Source organism: Apus apus, chromosome Z (assembly GCF_020740795.1).
Source record: "Apus apus isolate bApuApu2 chromosome Z, bApuApu2.pri.cur, whole genome shotgun sequence".
NCBI classification, from domain to species: Eukaryota; Metazoa; Chordata; class Aves; order Apodiformes; family Apodidae; genus Apus; species Apus apus.
The window spans coordinates 35,135,938-35,145,491 of record NC_067312.1 but is presented as its reverse complement, the minus strand read 5'-3'; the positions used below and the strand labels follow the sequence as shown (position 1 = coordinate 35,145,491).

Here is a 9,554-nt window from a genome sequence, read left to right as displayed (position 1 = left end):
GGCTTCTGAGTATCTTAAAGGGTGGAAACTCCAGAACCCACCTGGGCCACCTGTGCCAGTGCTCAGTCACTCTTACAGTGGAAAACTGTTTCCTGATGTTAAGAGGGGATGTCCTGTGTTTCAGCTTGGGTCCATTGTGCCTCTTACCTTGTTGCTGGGCACCACACGAAAGAGCCTGGTTCTGTCCTCTTTGCATCCTCTCTTCAGGTATTTAAATACATTGACAAGATCACCTCTGATCCTTATTTTTTGCAGATTGAGCAGACCAAGTTCTCTCAACCTCTCTTCATAGAAGTGCTCCAGTCCTATCATCTCTGTATGATATATATCTATGTCTCTCTTGCACAGGAAGCCCAGAGCTGGACACTCCAGGTATGACCAGTGCTGAATAGAAGCACTTCTTCAACCTGCTGGCAACACTCCTGATCCACCTAGGAGACCACTTGCCTTCTTTGTTGTAAGCACATACTGCTGGCTAATGCTCAAGCTGGTGTCCACCAGGACCTCCAGGTCCTCCCCAGCAAAATAAGTTTCCAGCTGGGCAGCCCTCAACATATACTGCTGCAGCCATCTTCAATATCCAGTTCTTTCTGGTAATTTTAGTGAAAATGTGCTTCTTTTCTACTGCAAGGGACAATCATAGCAGAACAAAGTTCTGCAAATATCATTACCCCTTGGCTTTTCTGACATTATTGAATGTAAGACAGGAGTAATTGATGTTCAATAACATTCACCTGCCCTTTTGGAGAAGGAAGTGCTAATCTCTTCTCCATGGTTTCCAGTCACAGGATGCTTGGGAATGGCTCAAAGCTTTGTCAGGGGAGGCTCATACTAGAAATTAGAAAAAAAATTCTTTACCGAGATGGTAGTCAAAGACTGGAACAGACTTCCTAGAAAAGGTTGGTAAATTTTTCTTAGTATTTAGAAGACCTTAAAGGCAATGTCTTTAATAATATATTTTAACTTTTGGTCATGTAGTTGGACTAGATGATCATGGTAGGTTCCTTCCAGCTGAACCATGCTATTATTCTATTCTATTCTATTCTATTCTATTCTATTCTATTCTATTCTATTCTATTCTATTCTACTCTACTCTACTCTATTCTATTCTATTCCTACCCCTGCCCCTGCCCCTGCCCCTGCCCCTGCCCTTGCCCGCACCCCCTGTAAATCTGTGACTTTATAATGATTTGCAGTAACAATGAGTACAGTTTAATAAACTTGTTCTTTTACATGCTAACAAACATACAGTCCACGTAAAAGGTATCACTGAAGCCAAGTTCTGCTTAGGTGACACCTTTCATTGGAACATGGCTACATTCCATGCTGAGAATGCCTTGATAATGGAAATGGAAGGTAAAAAAATCTGGTGTCAGTAGCTGAAAATATGGGATGACTGAAGATTGCATAAATTAATCAGAATGTGCTATGATAAGGCAAATAAAAGGAATGTAGTTTCTTGGATGATTCAAGCAAAAGTTTACTATTTTACAGTATTCATGGAGGTATTTAACTAGAATCAGTATTTTTCACTGAAAGTATTTTTACTTTTGCGTGAAGATCTGTTTATATATTTGCTGACTTATTTCATATATTGTATTTTCCTTGCAGCAATACTCAGCATGGACTTCCACAACCTGAGAAGAAAGAACAATGATGCATACAAAAAAATCTTTAAAAAATGTAAGCTGTAAACACTGCGCTGTGTTTGCTTGGACCAGGAAATGAAAACAGGTTGGTTAAATTGTGACTAAAAGCAATATTCAGAGCTGCTAGAGGTAGTAGGAGCAGAGATTTGAACACTATTATTTCTTAACTTGAAGTGTCTTTGAAAGATAATATAATCTGTATCAAGGATATCTTGGAGTTTTCTTATTTAACCATGAAGGATGGTGAACGGTTTCACTTTTTTTCTCTGAAGTTAGATGCTATAAATTTCACTGCTTCCTCTCTCAGTTCAAAATATTACAGAGCTTGAAATTATTGTACAGAATTTTGTTTTCTCCATCATATTTTGACCATGAAATGGCAGGGAGGTAGTAGACTTCAGTACTAACAACTCTCACTAGCACCATACTTTAATAGGAAGAAATTGTTGAAATTTTAAAGGTAATGTATTGTCCTGCAAGTAAATTAACACAACTGAAGGCTAAGATAACATTCCATGGAAATCTGTGCATGCCATACTCAATGTAACTCCCAAAATGGGAGTTTGTTGATGGAAGGCTGTTGATGCCCCATCCCTGGAGGTTTTTAAGGCAAGGTTGGACAAGGTTTTGTGCAACCTGGTCTAATGGTAGGGTTCCCTGCTCACGGCAGGGCGGTTGGAACTTGATGATCTTTAAGGTCCCTTCCAACCTTAATGATTCTATGATTCTATGAATGATTTTTCATGTATCTGTCTGACATGCTTTCTACTTGTGTATCATGTATCACTGAAAAGGAAGTAAATCAAACGTATTAATCTAGGCAATTTCTAAAATATAATTCCTAATTATTCTATGCACAGTGCTACCAATGCAGTAAGTTCTCCCACCTTTGACATCTGTATTTGGCATTTATCTCAGAACAAAGCATTTCAAGAACTCCACGTTTTTATTTACTACGTAATAAACTCTATTAAATAATTTTTCTTCACCAATGGATGACTCTCTGTAGTAACACTCTAGATGGGCATGCCAAGGCATAAAGGGCAATCAGGTACTACAAGTAAAATTTCTAATTCCATGTCAAGCATTGATACAACATCATATTACTGTCCTGATGCCAGTATTTCATTAATGTGCATATAGCTCAGTTCTAAAACCCAGTATTACTTTTCTTGTCATGTAGCTGGCATATAGTTTATTTCTTCCTCATGGCTTTAAATATATTGCATATTTGCTCTTTGCCGTAACACGTAAATCAGATATTTTCATCACAGATACAGAAAATGAATAAATGTCATTGTAATGCATCAGTTAAAAATTGGATTCTGAACTTTGAAAACAGAACTTAAGGCATAGGCACGTATCTATTTGAGGACATTACATTTACTACACTGGCTCAGCACCTGGTGATGGACATTACTTGATCTATGTTTCTTACTCCATGCCCTAATTCAGCAATGCACTTAGCCAAAGTGCTTGATCTTAAATACTTAAGTATTTTCTTACCAGATTTTTTTTTTTTTTTTAATTTAATTAACTGTCCCAACCTGGCCCTGCGATACCAGTCCCCATCAGGTGTCTGATGCCTGGGAATGTAGCTGCCTCTGCCTGCTCCCTCCTTGTCTGCCCTGCTCCTGGCTGGGGTTGGTGTGACAGGCCCTGGCTGCTAGTCCCTGTCCTGCTGCCTCCCAAAGCCCAAGGAGCATCTGTCCCTGCCTGCACATTGATTTATTCTCCACGTTTATTTAAAATATGATTTGTAGTTTGCCCCTGTTAAATACATACAAAACGTCTACCATCATTTAGCTGATATGAATGAATCTTTATTCTATTTTCCAAGTAAAAGAGAGAGATTTCAAGCCAGAGTAATTTAAATGCTGTAGAGGGATTCTTAGAAAGCAAATCCATGGCATTTTGTTGGGACTCTAATGGAAATAAATGCTACTCTGTGTTAATAACTTTTCTAGATCACTTTGCTAACTACTTCCAGCTCCTTGTCCTTTCTTGAAGTGTATCGAGGGCTTTGTACTTCCAAAAGGGCGCAGATGCTCTGTGCTTGGAGTGGCTTTTCACTGTGCTTATAGCAGACTGCATTCACTACAGTTAAACTAGTTTTGGGGTGTTCTGGTTTGTTTGCTTGGGTTTTGGTTTTCTTTTGTTTTCAGTTTGGTTGCTTTTTAATACAGTTTTATCTGGTACATAAATTTGTCCTATAATCCCTGCTACAAGACTTCTGTAATTGATTTAACCATTCAAGATTATATTAGGGTCCAAATTATTTTTTGGGAAGACGCAGTTTCTGAGAAAAACAATAGAAAGTACTGTCTGTCTGCCCTTCCTTTCCCCTAGTAAAGTTTATAACCTGTCTGCTGAGGAGCTCTAGTCATGTAGGTTTAGAGAAGGAATCTGTCATTTTTTTTGCAAGCAGTTGCTTTCAGAAGCAGCCACAATCAGCATATGCTCAGCGGAGACTTCTTAAAGACTGAAGCTAGACTTGCCTAATTAACTAGCTAACTCTTCAGAACTGAGAAGTATCTCAATAAAGAGTATATTCAAGTCTTGGGACAAGCAACATTCCTTCTTTTGTATTTCTAGAGCCACGAACCAAAGCTAAATGCTGGGTATCTGTCATATGCTGTCAGCTGCTTCTCCCTACATAAGCCAGAAAAAAAAATATGTGGTCAAAATGAAACCCACTATGAAGAAGATGAAAAGAAAACAATATTACAGAAGCCAGACAGAAAACAAGCTGAAGAGAAAGAGGATTGGACAGACGTATGCAGATCTTGCAAGAAGACATTACTCAGAGATGCAAAGGAGCTGTTTCCTGAGTTTGTATGGAAGGTAGACAACAGCAGAGAAGGGGAAAGTCTACAGATTAAAAGAAAGACAGCTGTCTAAGACACATGCATAAAAGGGGTTTAATAAATCTTGGAGCTGGAATGAGCAGGAATAGATAAAAGCAAAAGGGCACAGGACATAGTACCTTATAGATTAGAAGGGCCTCTGCAAAAAAGGAACTTGGTATTTCTATGCAGTTTGTCTTCGCATTTTTGTATCCCTTGCAAATAGCACGAACTCTGATAGCAAGAAAAATATTGCAGCCCTTTAAAATGCACAACTCTTACCGCCTGACAGATTTTTGTTTTGGCAGGTGTAGGTTTTCAAAACTGCTGCATGAAAGTGGTTTCAATAACCCTTATTAAAATAGCATTGTCTGCAAAATTATAGCATTGTCTCCCAAATTATGAAAACAGGATAACTTTTCCTTTGCAGTCCAAATTCACTATGCTACAATATCCATGTCACGATGCAAACTGCATTCCAGGTTAATGGCTGATAATAGTCAGGGTGTTAAAAAGAAATGTGCTCTTCAGCAGGATATTGCCAATGCAATCTTTCTTTCAGTTAACACAAAATTGTGAATGGGACGAAAAAGCAGGATGGAGGACTTCTCATCTCATTCTATTTTCCAGTTAACCCATTACAGTAATTTTCTGACCTGTTCTTTCTTTCCTCTTTCCACTTCTGCACTCTCCAGCACCCAATTCAAGATGCCATTTAGATGATAAAGGCATGACTGCAAAACAAAGGTCAGTTTCCTGTTGAATACTAAGTCACCAATGCACAATTTTGTTGACAAATTTACCAGCGTTTTTTTTTTTTTAGCATCCAGTGTGATTTTTCTCAGTCTTATTCTCATAACTAGGATAGTTTTGTTAAAAAAAAGAAAAAAAAAAATCCATTCTGAGATAACAGGAAGTACCATTCTGCTAAAAAAAAGTTAAGAACAATAAAAATACTGTCAAGTTCTATTTTCTGACACACTTAGCTGTATGTAGCTGTATCAGTTCTGACAACAGTGGAGATATTTTACTTCTTTTTTGTTTTGGTTTGTTGGGTTTTTTTGGCTGGAAACATCTTGGTATGAGGATACTGTCACGATCCATATTCTGCACCCCATCAAGTGACACTAAATTTTCAGGACTCATAGGCATAATCATTAGTATTAAAAAGAAGCTATAAGTAGAAGTAAAGAATTTTATACTATTACAATGAAGCTGAGTCTCAGATTTTCTATTTTACAAATTTAATCAGTTTTTACACCCTGAAAACTCAGAAAAAAATGTTATGCTGAAACGAAAAATATTATGTTAGACATGGAAACATGGCTTAATAATCTAAGCCTCTGAGTCTAATTATAAGCCTTAATTTTTGTCTTAATATTTTTAATGCTAGAACAATACTATGTAGCAAAATATGATAAAAGCTGATAGTCTCATTTGCTCCAGCTTTTAATTAATTTATTTTACAAATATGCATTGCTTGCTGCTCTGTTTGGTAAGAATTATTCAGGCAAAAATGAGAAAGAAGTACATGTTAATTCATTAGTCTTTATTTTCTGTACAATACAAACATTCTAGCTCAGAAACTGTCCTATTTGTGGTACAGAGGCAACAGGAGCCTTTACAGTCCCGTACTTATTTATGGGACCAGTGCTGCTTTCTCAGAAGATGGCATGTGGCACTTAGTTATTCTTCATCAAAGAAGAATTTGGCTCCGTGGCTGGTGTTCCCACCACAATCATGGGATTTTTGATAATGGGATGCTCTGCAAGGCACTAGGCCTGCTGGTGTCAGATGGGATTCACCTGTCTTATAGGGGAAAGAGGGTCTTTGATTAAGACCTAGTGACAGTTTTATAGTAGACTTGGAGCAGGGGAGGATAGTATTAGGCTTGTGTATGACAACCTATGGGAGGTTAGAGGGACAGGGTGCTAGCGAGGGTGTCCTCCCTTTTCCTCTGAGACATGTTGGCTACACTGGAGAGCACCTGAAGTTTTCAGTCTCAGAGGTAAGCCAGGGGCTCCTGAGATAGTAGCCACCAGAAGTGAAACCTCAGTGAAATACATCAAGGGCATTAAGGAGTGCTCCTCTCAGGTGACACAGCCAACAGCCCAACTGAACTGCCTCTACACCAATGCACACAGCATGGGCAATTAACAGCAGGACTCGGAAGCTGCAGTGCTGCTGTGACTTAGTTGCCATTATTGGAACGTGGTGGGACAAATCCCATGACTGAGGAGCAGCTACCAATGGCTATAGGCTGTGGAAAAGGGACATGTGAGGAAGGAGGGGGAGAAAGGGATAGAGTGAGAAAAGCTGTCTCTGAAGAATAACCATGAGCAGGTTGGACGCTCACAGGTAAGAATTACGAGATGTAGGCAACAAAGAGAACCTTGTGGTTGGTGTTTAGTACAAACTTTCCAATCAAGGGGAGCCTGTTGATGAAGACTTCTTACTCCAGCTGCAAGAAGCATCACATTCACAGACTCTCATCCTGCTGGAGGACTTAAACCACCTCAACACCTGCTGGAAAAGTAGGATGGCAAGATGTAGGCCATCTAGGAGACTCCTGGAGTACATTGAGGATAATGTCTTAAGCAAAGTAATAGACAGCTCTACCAGAGGGGACCAACCCAAGTGAGCTAACTGATGTCAAGACTGGAGGCAGCCTGGGCTGCAGTGATCATGCACTGGTGGAGTTCACTGTTCTGAAGGATATGGGTCAGGCAAAGAGTAAGCTTAGGGCCTTGAATTTTAGGAAAGCAAACTTCAATTGTTCAAGGAGCTTGTCAATAGGACTCCTTGGGAAACCACTCTCAGGGACAAGAGAACAGATCTGGCAAACCTTTAAGGATACCTTCCCTAGAGTGCAAGAGCTCTCGATCCCCAGGTATAAGAAATCAGGAAAGGAAGGCAAGAATTAGCATGGCTGAGACAAGACTTACTGGTCAAACTAAGCTGGTGTACCCTCAGCAAGTTTGTACACTACATCAATAAGAGTGGTGTGGTTGACACACCTAAGGGGTGGGATGCCATTCAGAGGTACATGGAAAAGGTCAAGAAGCGGGCTCATATGAACCTCATGAGGTTCTTCAAGGCCAAGTGCAAGGTCAGGGCAACCCCAAATATCAAGTCAGACTGCTGGAGAGTGCCCCTGCAGAGAAGATTCTGGGGACACTGGTGAATGAAAAGATGGACATGAACTGGCAATGTGCTCTTGCAACTCAGAAAGCCACTCATATCCTAGACTTCATCAAAAGAAGCATGGCCAGCATGTTGATGAAGGTGATTCTGCCTCTCTACTCAGCCCTGGTGAGACTGCTCCTGGAGTACTGGGTACAGCTCTGGAGTCCCCAGCACAGGAAAAACATGAAGCTGTTGGAGTGAGTTCAGAGCCAGAGCCACAAAAATTATCAGAGATATAGAACCCCTCTGCTACTAAGAAAGGCTGAGATAGCTGGGGTTGTCCAGCCTGGAGAAGAGAAGGCTCTGGGGAGACCTTATTGCAGAGTTTTAATATTTAAAGGGGGCTTTTAAGAAAGATGGGGACAGACTTTTTATTAGAGCCTGTTGTGATATGTTTTAAACTAAAAGAGGGTAGATTCAGACCAGATATAAGGAAGACATTTACGCTATGGGTGGTGAAACACCGGAAGAGGTTGTCCAGCGAGGCTGTGGATGCCCTATCCTTGGAAATATTAAAATTCAGCCTGGTCTGGGGCCTGACCAACCTGATCTGATTGAAGATGTCCCTGCTTAATTCAGGAGGGTTGAGCTAGATGTTCTTTGGAGGTCCATTCCAAAGTCTGGCAATGAAAGGAAGGCCATTTTAAATTTAAAGGTGCTCTTTAGTAGAGAAATAATTCCTCTTCATTTCTTAACATACAGTTTATATACAGTTACAAGTTCCTTCCATACCACTAGTCCTACTATCTATATTTTCCTTGCTGCATTTGTGCACAATATCATCAAATCACAATCACTATGGTACTTGCTATTGTTCAGAAATGTAGTTGTGAAATTCTTCAAAATCTTCAGAAATTATTATAACCAGCACAGTTTGTGTCAAAAGTCTCTTTATTTGGGATAAGAGCTAAGATTCCCAAAATCACAGAAGTGTTGAGGTTGGGAACGGACTCCAGAGGTCATCCAGTCTAGGTGGTGCATAGTCACCTAGGTCCAGCTGCCCAGCACGATGTCCAGACAGCTTCTGAATATCTTCAAGAATAGAGACTCCACAGCATCCCTAGGCAATCTGTGCCAGTGCTCACTCACCCTTACAGTGAAAAAGTGTTTCTTGATGTTCACAGTGTAACTCATGTATTTCAGTTTGTGCCCATTGTCTCTGGTCCTGTCACTGGCTACCACTGGAAGAGCCTGGCTCTGCCCTATTTGCACCCTTCCTTCAGGTATTTGTACACAGTGATGAGATCACCTCTGATCCTTCTTTTCTCCAGGCTGAACAAATCAAGTTCTCACAGCCTCTCCTCATAGAAGAGATGGTCTACTTTTGTCACAATGTAAGTGATCTTCGCTGGACTCTCCAATGTCCGCATATTGTCTTTAACTGTGGAGCCCAGATTTGGACACAGCATTCTAGGTGTGATCTCATCAGTGCTCAGTAGCAAGGATGGATCAGCTCCCTGGACGTGTGGCAGCTATTCTAATGAAACCCAGGAAGCCATTTGCATTCTTTGCTACAAGGACAAATTGTGTGAATACCCTTTAATTTGTTGTCTTTAATAAAACCATTCAGAAGCCTTCAAAGGCCTGAAGAAGTTGATTGTCATAGTTTTGAGAGAAGCTCAGTCCGTTTTAATTACAACTAATTCCCTTTTTAGTAAAACTGAGCATCACACACTCTAATGTTTATATTAATAATGTAAGATAAGAATACATATAAAACATATACTTTCCTGACACCCTGTCAGGGCAGGATGTTTACAGAGTGAAAGCTCAAGGCAGCAAAGAGTAAAGACAAGTTTTTAAAGTGTTCTGATGCTGGACAACCATTGAAATCCTTGGACTCCGTTCCTAAATGAAGACTTCAGACAGAGAT

At 40.1% G+C, this 9,554-nt stretch overlaps 1 long non-coding RNA gene across 2 annotated transcripts; it reads left to right on the top strand.

Annotated features, from left to right (window-relative positions):
- Nucleotides 1–798: 798 nt before the first annotated feature.
- Nucleotides 799–9,245, top strand: LOC127395691 (uncharacterized). 2 transcript variants are annotated; one of them, XR_007891840.1, is made up of 4 exons: nt 799–899; nt 1,612–1,734; nt 4,245–4,493; nt 5,191–5,243. It is a non-coding gene; the product is annotated as an uncharacterized LOC127395691 (long non-coding RNA). The 2 variants fall into 2 exon arrangements; XR_007891841.1 differs by lacking the exons at nt 4,245–4,493; nt 5,191–5,243 and adding an exon at nt 8,953–9,245.
- The last annotated feature ends 309 nt before the right edge of the window (nt 9,246–9,554 follow it).